This window comes from Passer montanus, unplaced genomic scaffold (genome assembly GCF_014805655.1).
Source record: "Passer montanus isolate IOZ18808 unplaced genomic scaffold, ASM1480565v1 scaffold61, whole genome shotgun sequence".
Classification (NCBI taxonomy): Eukaryota; Metazoa; Chordata; class Aves; order Passeriformes; family Passeridae; genus Passer; species Passer montanus.
The window spans coordinates 2,873,939-2,888,152 of NW_024371149.1; the positions used below are offsets into that span (position 1 = coordinate 2,873,939).

Here is a 14,214-nt window from a genome sequence, read left to right on the forward strand (position 1 = left end):
GGGTCGTCGGCGGGGGGGGGGTGGAGCCGGTCACGGGCGGGCACAGTCGTGCGGCAGACCGCGCTGCTGCAGCCGTGGGCAGTGGAGGGCGAACTGAAGGAGACACCGATCCGCCCGCCTCCTCGGCGGCCGCGGCAGCCGCGCCCGGCAGCCTTCCGCCCTGCGGCCTGCCGGCAACGTTCTTCTCTCCTTGGCGACGGGCGGCCCTCGGCGGCACATACACCGGGGCCCGCGCGCCGCTGCCCTTCCTGGGAAACTACCGGTCACCCTCTCGGGGCCCACCCGCCTCCCGCCCGGGCATACGGGCTGGGGAAGCCTTCAGGGTCTTTGTGCAGGTGGCGCTGGCCGGGCACAGCCCCTGCTCCTCACAGCCCTCAGGAGCCCTTTCCTTGTGCAGGGAACGGCGCCCGCGGAGCTGTGGGCGGTGGCGCAGTGCCCAGCGTCGCCGCGCAGGGCTGCCTTGGCTGTCCAGGGCCACTGAGCACGGCACACCGCACATCTCTGCTGCTGCTGCTGCCCCAAGGGGACAGACACACAGGGACACCCCCAGGATGGCTGTCCACTGCTGCTCTGGCAGTGGTACTCCGTCTAACAAGCTTTCGTGCCTCCTGCAGAACAAGTTGCCGCAGACTTTCCTATTGCCTAAGCTCCATTTTTACCTCTTCCAGTTACCACCCACACATACCCCCCATAATAGCACAGAATGTCTCAGGCCAAGAGAAGCAATAACCCTCAGAAACCTTTCCTAGATAGTGCTGTCTGACCATAAATCATAGCTGGAGAACAGTCACACGGCTATTGTGCAGCAGCCACTGCGCAGCTCTGCAGCGGAATCACTGAGTCACCAATGCAGACCACTGCAAGGCCAAGGAACTGCACAACAGCCGTTTCTAAAATTCATATTCTGTCCTTGCTTGGATTATGACATATCTCTTTCCTCAAGAAATTAATTTTAAAATAATATATTTGTGTGATATGAAAAATACATAATAGCACAATTCATTTTCCAGAACACATGGTACAACAGTAATTTTTCAGGAGATTGAGAAGAGAGCAGATTAGCAGCAAGATCCAACATAATACCAGTCAGTACCTGCTTGTTATAGCAAAAGATAAGCAACAGATTTTGTGTGTGTGTGTGCAAGTCCAATGCTTTCACATCAAAAGACCCAAGAGATGTTTCATTCTGACAGTTTTAAGTAAGACAGTTTGGCACTGCACAGATACATATGTGCTCATGAATCAAGAAGGAAAGCCACATACTAAGAAAATAAATAACTGTAGGAAAAGAAACCCAGTGTGTCTTACTGTACATGGAAACATACATTAGAAATAAACAGAGATCTGATTAAGTAAAAATAGATTGTGGAATAGGTTGCTCATTATTTGAAGACATGCATTTATTATTCATACCAGTACTATAAATCTATTCTGAATAAAAGTTCAGTTGCTTATAGGACACATCAGCATTCTGCCCTTTTTTCCCCCTCTTTAAAGATTAATATTTTAGTAATGGTTTGGCTTTATTTTTAGCAATCTAGGAAAGCAATTACTGCCCCACCCTGAGCAAAAAAAAGCAGTGAATCCCTTGCTGTGTGAGACAAGGCAGAAGCAATAATCTGAGACAGACAACAGCACACAAACTCCTCTGCATTACAGGCTTCTGTAGCAGCAGCCTCTGCCTGCCAGTGTTTTTTACTCACTCTTGCCCTGCCCTTGCCTCATACAACCATGTCTTATTTCTCTCAGTACATCTGCTAAAGCTCAGAGCACCAAAAAGGCACAGCTTCAGGCCTGCAATAGCGAGCCTTCTGAATTACTCTAGACCTTTTCATCTTGGTAATTTCCTCATACCATTTAGTGCACACACCTCCTGTGTAGGTGCACTTCCTCTGAATGGGCTGGCTTTCTATTGAAATTCAGCAGCTCGCAGGTTTTGGGGCCATTTGCAGCTGAACTGTTACCATTTTGTATGAATACAGCCATATTTATGCATAACTGACATCAGAGTCACGTGTTTTACTGGTACCACTTGGAGAAAAACAACCCACAGGTCACTGTGATTTACTGCCATTTGAACACAAACCCTGCTTCTCTCTCCAGAGTTTATAATCACAATTACATTAATATTACACAAGTAGTGTGTGTGAGCAAAAAAAAGAGAGCAAGTGCCTATAGTATGTACCAGTGTCCACCACACAGTTCGGGTAACTTACATTCACTTCTGGCACGAGCCTGAAGTCATGGTTTGCTCTCCCCTCTGGATGCAGATCTTCATTTGATGATTCAGTGGTGACACCTTACAAAAGGCCTAGCAATGAACAGCTGCCTCATTCTGAAACAAGCTGATGTAGGGCATATAGCAGAGATTATGAAAGTGTAACCAGCAGGGAAAGGGTGGAAAATACTTGAAGCTACCAAGAAACAAATTCAGAACAAACAAGGTTTTTGAATTCAGAAAGAAACAAGTTCAGAAGCCAAGGTTTTTTTCCATGAAGGAGTGCAATCCAGTGGGATTACCTGACACAAGAAGCTAAATGTTTATATGGACTCCAGGGCAAACTAGACAGGCTTGTGGAAGAGAAATCCAGCAAGGATTACTAATTACCAATCCATTCAAGAATTACATATGGCTGTATGGCCTGTTTGGAGTCAGAAAATCCCTGTGTTGCAAATGGAAGTATCATTTAAGTTTATCCTGTTCTTAGACTGTTTCTTATAGGGGTGTGCTGCCTAAATAATTGCTCACTTCATCATCCCAGAGGCAGGGATATTAGATTGTCTAATCTAATAATCTAAACCTTTTGTTTGATACCCTACAATTGCCCTTATATGCAACCTAGGCCTCTGGAAAGCCCTAAGAGTGCAACCAGCAGAGTCCCACACTGCCAGGATCCTATAGACTGACACACTTAATGCCTTCCCTTTTTTTCCCTAAGCAGTTTTAGGTAACCTTCTTTCATTTTAGCTTAAACTGCTAAGAAGAAGTTTAACTTAAACCAGATTCTAAGACCCGCTTTGAACAGTTCCAAACACATTTAAATAATCTGTCAAAGATGACACCTTAGCTCAGAGGAAGAGCAGCTGATATTAACAAGTGGCTCTAGGGCTGGCAAAGCGCCGTGGTTTAACAAAGCCGTGCTTTCCTTTAGGGCCGGCCCGCAGGCTGCGGGGCTGGGGCCCTGTGCGGCCTAGCCAGTCAGCTGCCGGGCTTCGAAGGCTGACACCCGGTTAAAAGAGTTGAACACGCCTCTGTGGAAAAGCACCTTTTTAGAATGAACAAAGTCCAGGGAAAGCTTTTGGCTTCCGGCTTTGGAGCAGGCCGGACTAGGCCGGGCCCACATAGCCAGGTCGTCACGCAGCTCGGCTGTGATTTCTGCCACTGCTGCGCCATGCCACTGGGGCTATCCCAGCGCCATGGACAACCACATGGCCGGGAGCAGCTGTGAGGCTGGGACTGCTCAGCCAGGATCCTTGTGTCCTTGGCAGCGCCCTGCAGCCAGGGCCACACCGCGTGGCCACGGCTATTTCGGCATGGCTCACAAGTGAACTTGGTTTACTCGGGGGCCAGCGCTGGGAGTGGCCCCATGGTTGGCGCTGAGGGCAGCCCCGAGGCCAAGAGCAGCCGGGGCCAGGAGAGGCCACTGCCATCCGAGACCAGGAGCGGCCACGTGGCCAGGACTGTGTGGCCAAAATCGGCGCAACTGCAGCGTGCACCCATGGCTGTCTCAGCATGACTCGCAATGGACTTTGCTTAGCCACTTTTAACCAGCTGAACTGCAGACAGAACGACAAAAACAGTGACAGCAGGTTATTTCTTTCTTCCAGTGCCCCGCAGGAAAGAAAGGCGCTGTGGTGATGCCAGCAGCCAGTGCGGCTTGGGCAGTGCTGGCAGGGACCGTGTGATCAGCAGCGACAGACACAGCCATTCCTCAACTGTGGAGCCTGGACAAAATCAGCCCTTAAATGTTGCAGGACTCTCTACTGTTTTAATTGGTAAAGCTTGAGAACAAATGAACCTACGAGCACTAATTCTCTCCTGAGTCAGGAAAAGGTGAAGACATGTAGAGAAAATAACATGGGACACTGTTGTTGACAGTAAAGAAGGAGTCAAATTCTAGATTGGAGGGGATTGAGGAGATGCCTAAGTCTTGGGCTGAAATTATTTTTGTAAGGCTATGGTGAAGGTATATTTGATATATCAAACTCTGTTTTTTCCCTGTAATTCATGGAATGCCTTGGGGAGATGTAGCATTCTAACTACAGCCATGAGCAGAACCATCAGTGTTGAAATAAGCAGATATTGCAGTAGCTGTGATCCAATGAAACAGCTACTGAATGAACAGAGAAATGAGAAACCTTGCCCTAGCAATAGAAGAAGAAAATATCTCTTCCCAGAGATGGATTAAAAGAACTTTTGTTTTTATGCTAGAACAGCTCATCCTTAAAAATAGCACCCCAATAAGCTGACATGGCCCATGAATGCAGCTGTGGGAAGGCTGCAGAAAAGATGGGAGGGACTTCACAATTGCAGTTTTCCAGGCAGCTGCTGTTCATGGAAATTAAAAGCCAGGAGAGAATTGTTTACTGTGGAGAAGTCTCCATGGCATTGCAAGAGAGACTCCCCTCCCTAAGAGAAATTAAGAAAAACTGTTTTAGAGGTGGCAAACTGACTGAAAGTCACAAGTTTTGTCTCTTCACTTTGTCAGTGGGAAAGAAAAGAGGGTGTGGAGGGAGGAAAAGTGTTCTGAAGTTATTCTGATTTTCTTACAATTTTTCTTTTAATTCTGTTAATAAAGTTTTCTTTATATTCTTTCAAATTTTGAGCCTGTTTTGCCCTCCTTCTCGTAATCCATCTCTCACAGCAGGAAATGAGTTAATAATTTCTAGTGGGTGCATGGGGATTTAGCCAGCATTAGACTCACTATAGAAAGTAAACAGAAACCAAATTTGAAAAAGTCAACAAGGGACCCAGCTTGTTTGCAGTACCTACTAAGGCTAATGGAGACACAGAGCACCTTACTAATGAAAGGATTGCCCATAGCTCTACAAGCAAAGCAAACTAAAAATCCAGTCTTTCCTGTGGAGACACTGTGGAGACACTGTAGCCTGTGTAGACTCTGCATGCTCTTCTAGTACATGTTCAATACTGAAGCATCTTATTCCCAAATAAATAACAAGAGGGATGTGGAAGAGGTTCTGTTGAAGGGCAAGAAGAAACTGAAATAGAAAACAACCCCATGCAGAAGAGCCTGTACTCATTCATTCTTCTGAATTTTAATTTGATTAATAATGTTTTCCTTAATTTTTCTTTTTCTTGCAGTTTTCATTGCCTTCTTGTTGTTGTTTTTTTTTCTTCAAGGAATAAGACATTTTTTATCTTCCTGATAGATTTACAAACCATCAGGTGTCCTGACACCCTGAAATAAGTTAATTAATAGGCTTCATTCCTTGCAGGGGATAAATTCAAGAAAGGGTGAGGCAATCACACAATCAAGTGCTGACCTGCAAGCAAAACACAAGAATTAATGCAAATCACACAGAGAAGCTCAAAGAGACATGTCCAGTGTTCCAAATCGCTTATGCCAAAAAATAGGTTTGAGAGATTGGTGCAACAGTTCTCACCTGAAATAAATATGACACCAGCTGCTCAGCTACTGTATGGTTGACATTTCTGCTCATGGTGAAGGCTGTAGCAGTTACTGTGCCAAATGGATGCATGGCACTTAGTTTTAGAGGTCACAAATTTTTCTGTTATCTCAAGTTTTTTGTAAGAAGTTGACAGGATTACAGCTCTTAGAAAACCCAGGACAGTTTACACCAAAGAAATTACACTGCAGAGCAACAGGCCTCCAAGACTGCACTTGTCTTGCTGAAAAGAATTTGGTTGCCTCCAGGACACAGCTTTTTTCCTTGTACAGCTGTGACCCAGTGAGGGACCCAGATGCATGAGATGTTGAGCAATGTTTTTATGGCCTTGTCTCTCACTGAAGCCACTCCAGGGTTAAACCTAAATGTTGTAAATAACACCTTGGTGGAAACAAAGCTGAGCCATGGAAGAGAAACATGCACAGGACTGTGCCCAAGAGGTTTGTACTGTGTTCAGAAGGGGGCTTGGAGAGGGGGAATAGAAAAAAGGCAAATCCCTCTCTGAGAAAAAAAGTGCAACTCTTCACAACCTTTCACATTATTTACAGGGTGTCCTTATTGTGCTCAGAGTATTCTGATGATGGTCTTCATTGTAAACTTCTCTAATGCACAGCTCTAAACCTGAGAGCGTCTCTCCAGTAACAGCACGCGTTGTTGGCCATTTGCTTTTGAAGGACTAAGTTTCCTTCTTTAAAAATTAACAATGTTAAAATCTTAATATTTGCTGTCATACCAATCCGCACTTCAATCAATTTCTCCCTGAAAGCAGGTCTTTCTTAAGGTCAGCTCTCTTTCTAAGGTGCCTGTTTGCAGCAGGCTTCACAAGCACAGCAGGTGATGGCAGGCCATTTGCAAAGCCAGGCTGGGGGAGGTTCAGGCTGCTGGAACCTGAGCTCTGCCCCACATGGGCTCGGACTTCGAGGAAGCTTCAGCCGGGCCAGGCTGGCTGGGCTCTGACACGGAACGTGCCTTGGCTCCGGAGGCCGAGAGGCACCATCCCCTCCGGGTGGGAAGGAAGATCGATGGGTGGTCAACAAGGGGAAAGCAGGAGATTCTTGGAAGCAGATGTGCTGTGGGAAGGATGCTGGTGCTGTGTGACAGGACGAGGCCGAGCTGCCATCGCACAGGCCCCGGTTCTGTCCTGCGGGAATGAAGGGTGAAGTGCCGGCCGAGCGCCGCCGCCCCGTGCCGCACTTCTCTGAGCGCTTCATTCCCTGTCATTCCCTGACATTCCCTGGGTGCTGCCCTGCGGCAGAGCGGCAGCGGAGGGCAGGCTTTCCCGGCCGGCTGCGCCACCGAGGCGGAGCTGGGAGTGCTGAGAGACAGCCGGGCTTTGGAAGAGGAGACAGCGGCAGAGAGGGAGCTCGGGCTCGTGGCAGCGTCTGTCTGTGACATGCCGGAGTACAGCGAGTGCTCCTGCACCCCGGCAGCACCTCCCGTGGGGAAGCGGACAGCGCAGGTGGAGCTGGGGGAAAAACGATGGGGTGTGATCAGCTGGGCCGTACCCGGAGCAAGCTGGCACAGCTGGTTGCCTGGGAGGAGAGGCTTGTCTTGACAGCACAAACCTGCAAGAAGTCATTTATCTACAGCTATATTCTGACAGCAAACATGCTAACGAATATAAAAGTAGCGAATTTATTACTTTTTCTTCCTGCATGATTTTCTTGAAAAATTGTGTAGTCCACACCCTTCCGTGGCATGTGGAACGAAGCAAACTTTGCCAACAATTGTGATTCATCCGCTCCTTTAATGGTTGCATTTTCATTTGAATATTAGATAATAGAACACACCCCCTCACACACACACACATAAAAAAAAAAAAGGACCTGTGGTGGATTTTTCCTCTTTCACAGAAATTTGAGTGTATATGTACAATCATGTCCAGGTGCTCAGTGCTGGACTCAGCACAGCAGAGCTCTTGATAGTGGTTCTTATAATTAGATCTGCCTAATCACCACCAGTAAAATGTCTTATTTTAGTAATACCTTATTTCATTGATTAATTTTTGTTTAATCATGTTGGAGGTTCTAGTCCAGAAATTTGTGTAAGTCAGAACATATTTTCAGAAGTTTTAACTAAAATGTTTAGTGCTTTATAAGGAAAAATGCTGTTTGCCCAATTGAAATAGTTCCTACAATGATTTGAGACAGCTCTGTGTATTTCACATTGAGGTGGGTATTTCAGACATCACATTAAAAAATTGCCCTTTTGCTGTCTAGTAAAGCTCACCTACTCAGCCTATAAACTTCAGAAGGATCTCCCTTGGTACAGTCTGGCAATCAGTTTCTGTTAAGGATGTACTGATGGAGGCACACGCTTAATCTCTGCACTTAATGTAATTGGTCTAAGCCATCTCCCCAGAGCACCTGTGCATACTGCACCCACAGCTGAAACAGCGAAATGAGATTTCTACAATTTAACCCTGTATTGTAAATTTGGCTGTGGTTCTGAGCAGAATGGAAAGTCCCTACATGTAATCATTCAGGAGCATAAGAGCTCTAAATGCCTTCTATGTTCAGGAGGAAAGAGAAAAGGGTGTAAAATCCAAAGGCAGACAGACAGAAGCACAAGTACAAATACAAGGGGATAATGAACTGTGACAGGAATGAGGGCAAAGGTGTCTGCTGACAAGAATGAAGAAATCAGGGCTTTACTACAGGTTTACCTCTAGCAATTAATTTCATTTCTCTTTAAGACTCTTTGTCCTTCTGCAAAAAGGGAGTAATGACATTGACCTGTTTTGTACAGCCCAGCACAAAGTGAACATTGAAAAAAATGTCCTGCTTTCCAGCCCTTACATAACTACAACTTTTATTTTTTAATGTCATATTGAAAACCTTGCATTCCCAGGTGTAAAACTAACACAGCCTGTAATAGAAAGATAAGATATTGCTTAAAAATCTACACACTAAAATCCTCCACATTCAAAGGTAACAAGACAGGTAGAACAATATGACATGTCACAGTCTAAAGAGGCCATATTATCTGTCTACAACCAAACCACCAGGAGGAATCATGCACCATTCTAAAATAACACTAAGCCACTTCCTAGCTGCCCCTTTCCCGTTTGGAAGGAAGACATGTCTAGGCATACCTATTTCCCACCCTCAGAACACATTCACCACATTTTTAGAATTCAGGCATTTAAAAAATTTCTCCTATGCTATGGTTTGGAGAGACATTTGTCTGATGCTACTGCCTACTAGTAGAAGTAGTTATTGTTAAAAATTTCTGGCTTTCAGATACAATATGCTGCAGAGACTTGAAAAACCCTTGCTGTGGAAAATGGATGGTGTGTGGTTGCAGATGAGCTCACAGGTGCAGGTTGTGGAAAATTTCAGTGTCACTCACTTCATCTGTGTCATAACCAGAACCCAAGACAGATCTTTAGGACAAAGATCCGCAAGTAATGATCCACAAAATACATATTTCTAAAAAATGTCACTGAGGACTATCAACCAAACAGACCTCTGTCTTTCCATGGGCATTCACAGCAGCACATGGGCCAATGATTCCATTAACCCAGCAACAGATTAGGGAAGTAATAAACATTAAGAGGCTAGCCAGGACATATATAGAGAAATAGCACGTGGTTCATTGATCATAAGGAGTGATCACAAGGAAGGAGTCCTTTCAGTGAGAGAAGTGAGCCTTTGCTCCATTTTTGTCATGTAAAGATAAAGTTTTCTGGTAGGATGTTTTTAGATCCAGGATGAAAGTTTCCAGGCAACTCACATGATTCAAACAGAAAATATAACCTTAAGAAATAGAATATAACAAAGAACTACAATTGAATTCAATAACTTATGATATATAAATTTAACTTCACATTTCCAGCTGCATTTTGATTAAAACTTAGGTACACACTGCATATTAAGTTAATTAATGTAGTGAAAATATATATTTTGAAACAAGTTGAACATTTTTTTCTGAAATAGCTTCCCACATGTTAGAAAATTACTGAACATATTATAAACCCTGCTGTTCTGTAGTGGTTGTCTACAAATGTATTTTCCATGTGAACATCAACAGCTTAGTTATGCTTCCTAAGTGACACTGACATTGGAATATTACAGTCATCCAAAGGTCTCCCTGTGTGAATCCAGGCATTTTTGTCTGACAGGGCCCATGAAACTGAGAAATAGAAAAGGTTTTGGTGTGCTTCAGTTAATGGATATTTGACTTTGTGCATTTCAGGAGCTGAGAAACTCAGAAACTTTTCTTTATTGTCTTATTTGCACTAAATCTGACTTCTTAGGTCTTCAGTCCCACATTCCAAACTGCTTTAAGTAATCCCACCCCAGATATCCCTGTGGAAAAAAAATCTTATTTTACTTCAATGCTTCTATTTTTCTTGCAGACAGGCTTGGAGATTCAACCAAACCAAACCAGGCTTGGAGTTCTGAGTCAGGCTTGAACTGTTGTGCTTTCTTGATAATACAGCTTCTCCCTATTTCTCCTGGTAAGAGGAACAAAATTAATAATTTTTATAACTGTAATAGAAAGCTACTAATTAGAATAACCTAGATATATTAATTCGTTCAGAGGGAAAAAAAGAAAAAAAAAGAAAAATATTATTATGTACCAAGGTTGCAAGTAATAGAAGTAATAGAGATTCAGCTATGCAGGCAGTCTCATGGTTGGTGTTAGCAATCCTGCATTTCCAGTATTATTAAATCAGCAGCTACCTAAAAATCATCCTTCAATGTGCTAGATCCATCCACCAAGATTAGATATTCATAGGAGAAGGCTATAATGGGATCAGAAGATAACAATATAAGATTTATTATACAGAATACTAAAATAGAAGCTAGAGAATGACAAAGATAAAGCTTGCAAAATGCTTTACATGGAGATCTCAATTCTGTTCAGACACAGGAAACAGCTCCATCAAGCAGCAGCCTAACATGCCTCAGCTTGATGGCATCATCATCCAGAGTCCTGCCATCACTGAAAATTCACCCACAGCAGTAAATGGAAATATCTACACTTTGCAAGTGTGAACAAAGCAGTTTTTTTCAAACACTGTCAAGCCAGGAAGGGCCAAAGAATCTACCCTTTGGAAATCAAATCCTGTGATATCCAATATTTTTGACAATTTCTCAAGTTATGAAAAGAAGTAACAAAAACAAAACCAAATATCCTGAAATAAAGATGGGTTTTGCATTAATCAAATGGAGTTCCAGGCTGTATATCCACAAGCCCAGCCCACAGGTTCAGATACAGTGAACTTCTGAACTTTGTGCCATTATATGTCTGTTAACATTTCTTCAGTACTATAGCATAAGATTAGCTGCACTAAGTGCCAAATATAACATGAGTCATATTGTGTAGGACTTCATCCTGGGGTGTCTCAGCTGAGCTGTGGTCATTCCCAGGAGGGGAACATTCTGTTCCAGGCTTTCATGCCTCCAGCACCATTTTCACTATAGTTGGCATCTTTCTTCTGACACGAGTTGCAGTGCCAGTAGTGTGAAGTGTTGCTGTGGGTGCTTTCTGATACATCTGCCTCCCTGGCCTTTCTCTGGAGCATCCAGCCTGCCAATCCATCCACAGCCTTGTCTTCTCTGTGCCTCTGCAGCTGGCACTGCCAGCAGCTCACAGCTCATCAGGCTTCTGTGAGCTGGCTTACACTGCACCACGCGTGGGACCAAGAACAACTGCACACACATTGTTTTTCTCTCTTGGTTTTTTGGGGTTTGATTTTTTGGGGGGTAGAGGGAGAGGAGGTTGGGTTTTGTTTCGGGGCTTTTTGTTTGTGTGTTTTTGTTTTTTTTTTTAGTTTTACTCAGTTCTTCATTGCAGGAACAAATAGACAGCTTTATTAGTAATGTGTTTGTCTTCTTTTATTGTAGTCCTGATTTCTTACAGCTCAGGGAATATATATAGGATACTTATTTGAAAATATTCTCACTGTTTTAAATAAGCTCTCTGAGAAGCCAGGGCAGTATAATAGGCTTGTCTGATTAAGCCCACTGCAATCTTTGGCATGCCTGGGACTACTGTCCTTTCATTTTCCAAGAGGATGAATCTCAGATGTGCTTTGAAATCTTCAGAGCAGGATACAGATGTTCAAGTGACAAAAGCCAGTGCTCAGTAATCCTAATGCACAAGGATACTTCTTCTGGCACTCAAGCTGTTATTCTGATCTGCTGGCCGTCTGCTTTCCATTAATCACTTCTGGCAGGAGAAAAGGCCTTCCAAAAATCTTTCACCTTTGGCCTATGCTCAGGCAGCAAAAAGGATGTAGCAGCACACAAGGTTTGTGCCAGACAGGATCCTCAGCCTGAGAGCACGATTCTGAGGTTTTTGCCATGAGATTCCCCACAGGTCTGTCCTGGAAGACTCAGCAATCTTGTCAGCCACACCCCATCTTAGGTTTCTTTATCTAAATAGGGTGGTAGTCCTCAGTTACCCTGCCTGTGTTTGTAGCAAGCTGACAAGTCAGTTCATGCCTAGCACAGATCTAGCAGGACAATATCCCAGGGAAGATGATTAGAAGATGGATAATACTGTACAAGCTTTTTCTTAAGACTTTTGTGATTGAGGGAAGAAAAGGAGGAAAGGGAATCAAGAAAATATGGATCTGAATCCAAGTAAACTTCAGCCTTTTCTTTTCTCCACTTGGGAACATTAATATACAAAAACTTTTAGATAAAAATACCTCCTCTTAGTGATCTAAAACAGAAAAAACCTTTCAAGGACACCACATATTATTAACCATTAAGATAAAATCTTTAAGAAAGTCAGCAGTCTTGATTAAAGAGCTCAAAATACTTTTATTTTACTCCTGATAAATGTCTTCAGAAACACTGAATGAATTTATGTATCTGTGTGTAACTCCACCCTCAGTTAAGCTCCCTCATTTCTTACAAAGGGAAGTAAGAAATCCTCCTTTATAAGCCAGCAACTTTCTTACCTTTCTGAGAACGAGTTCTCAGAGTTCTTCAGTGGTCAGACTGGCAGTGGAGATACCAGGGACCCACATCCCAATCACCTACTGCCCCAGGACCCAAATAGGTGTATACTCCCACATCTTGCACAGCTGCATCTGGTGACCAGTGCCTCTTAAGAGCTGAAACAAGAATAACAATGATAATGATATGTGCATTTAGCCTTATGTGGGGGATTTCTTCAGATTAACTCAAAGAGCAGAGACAGGTCCTTCTTTGTGCAGCTTCAGGTGTAAATTCTTCCTACATCTCACATGGCAGCATTGGATCAGCTGAAACTGAACTTGGAACATTTAGGCAAAATGTGAGTAAAGGTAAGCTCAGGCTATGGTGTTCCTCTGGATGACATGCTTACCACACCATGTGCTGGCAGGGAAGATCCTGTGGCTTCCCGTGGTGCTGCAGTGGTCTGGGCTATTCTGTCATTCATTGCCAGCTCTCCCATGCCATAGGAAAAGCAGAGCAGGGATTTGTATTTATGAATAGTATGTGGAACACCAAGGGCAAATCAACAGCCATCAGATGGTAAAGTCCACATCCCCCTGGAAAGCCAAAGTGAAATGACACAGGCTGTGAACCATCTGTGAACCACACCAGCCAGGGCAGGTGCATTTGCATGTGGTAGAGATAATGCCCAGGAAGGAGCCTGTCTGTGGATTTGGCTACTGGTGTAAGTGTCCTGTAGGAGACTGTTCCTGGAAGATAATAAAAGAATTCTGGCATATAAACCCCATTCCTGGTCAATGTGCACACATCAGTACAGCCCTGACTCAGTCATGCCTTCACACCAGCCTGTCTCTGCTGCCCAAATCCCAGTCCAGATCATAACACAGCATTTCTGCAGTGCTGGGACAGAGAGAGCACCTGAGTGCTATTCCATGTTCCAGCTTGCCAGAAGCAGACACCAGCCTTTAACAAAAGCTCTGGTTTTCCCTGCTGCCCAAATCCCACTCCAAATCATCAACACAGCATTTCTGCAGTGCTGGGACAGAGAGAGCACCTGAGTGCTATTCCATGTTCCAGCTTGCCAGAAGCAGACACCAGCCTTTAACAAAAGCTCTGGTTTTCAGTTGTGGTAACCCACAGCTTGGGGAAACAGCCCGATTAAGAGAAAACCAGAACCAAACAGAAGAGCACCTTTGGGCAGGAGAATTCTCCAGAGCAGCCAGAGGCCTTCAGCAAGGGCCACCTTCAGCAAAGCCTGCTGCAAACCTTTCTCCTTTTTCCTCTGCTCTCTCCTCATGATCATCTCATAGACCCTACAGGAGAGCAGATGCTTTTCTAGGCATTTCCAGCCTCCTGACTGGCAGCTTGCACCTGTCCCATGTAGGGCTTTTAACACTCCCTGGCATTAGCCAGGGGGCTATTTTTAATTGGGAGGACAGAAACAAGAAGTAGAGCCTTTGGCCAAATGTTGCAACCCTGTTACTCACAGATTGAATCACTTTTTGGCACCCTCATTAAAGCACTGGCTAACAAACTTTGCTGTCCTCTAGAGGAGCCCTGGTACTGAGCAGTGCCCCACGGCGCCCTGCAGTGCTGTTTGCTGGTGTGGGAGCAGAGAGCACACCTTCAGATCACTCACCAGGAAAGTGAGCTAAGGCAACACCTC

The 14,214-nt window shown here is 44.4% G+C and overlaps 1 long non-coding RNA gene across 1 annotated transcript; it reads right to left on the reverse strand.

The window, feature by feature from the left end:
- Positions 1-8,819: 8,819 nt before the first annotated feature.
- LOC120510926 lies at positions 8,820-13,846 on the reverse strand. Its single transcript, XR_005629626.1, has 3 exons — positions 13,740-13,846; positions 12,569-12,724; positions 8,820-10,108 (listed from the first exon to the last, which is right to left on the reverse strand). It is a non-coding gene; the product is annotated as an uncharacterized LOC120510926 (long non-coding RNA).
- Between the last annotated feature and the right edge of the window lie 368 nt (positions 13,847-14,214).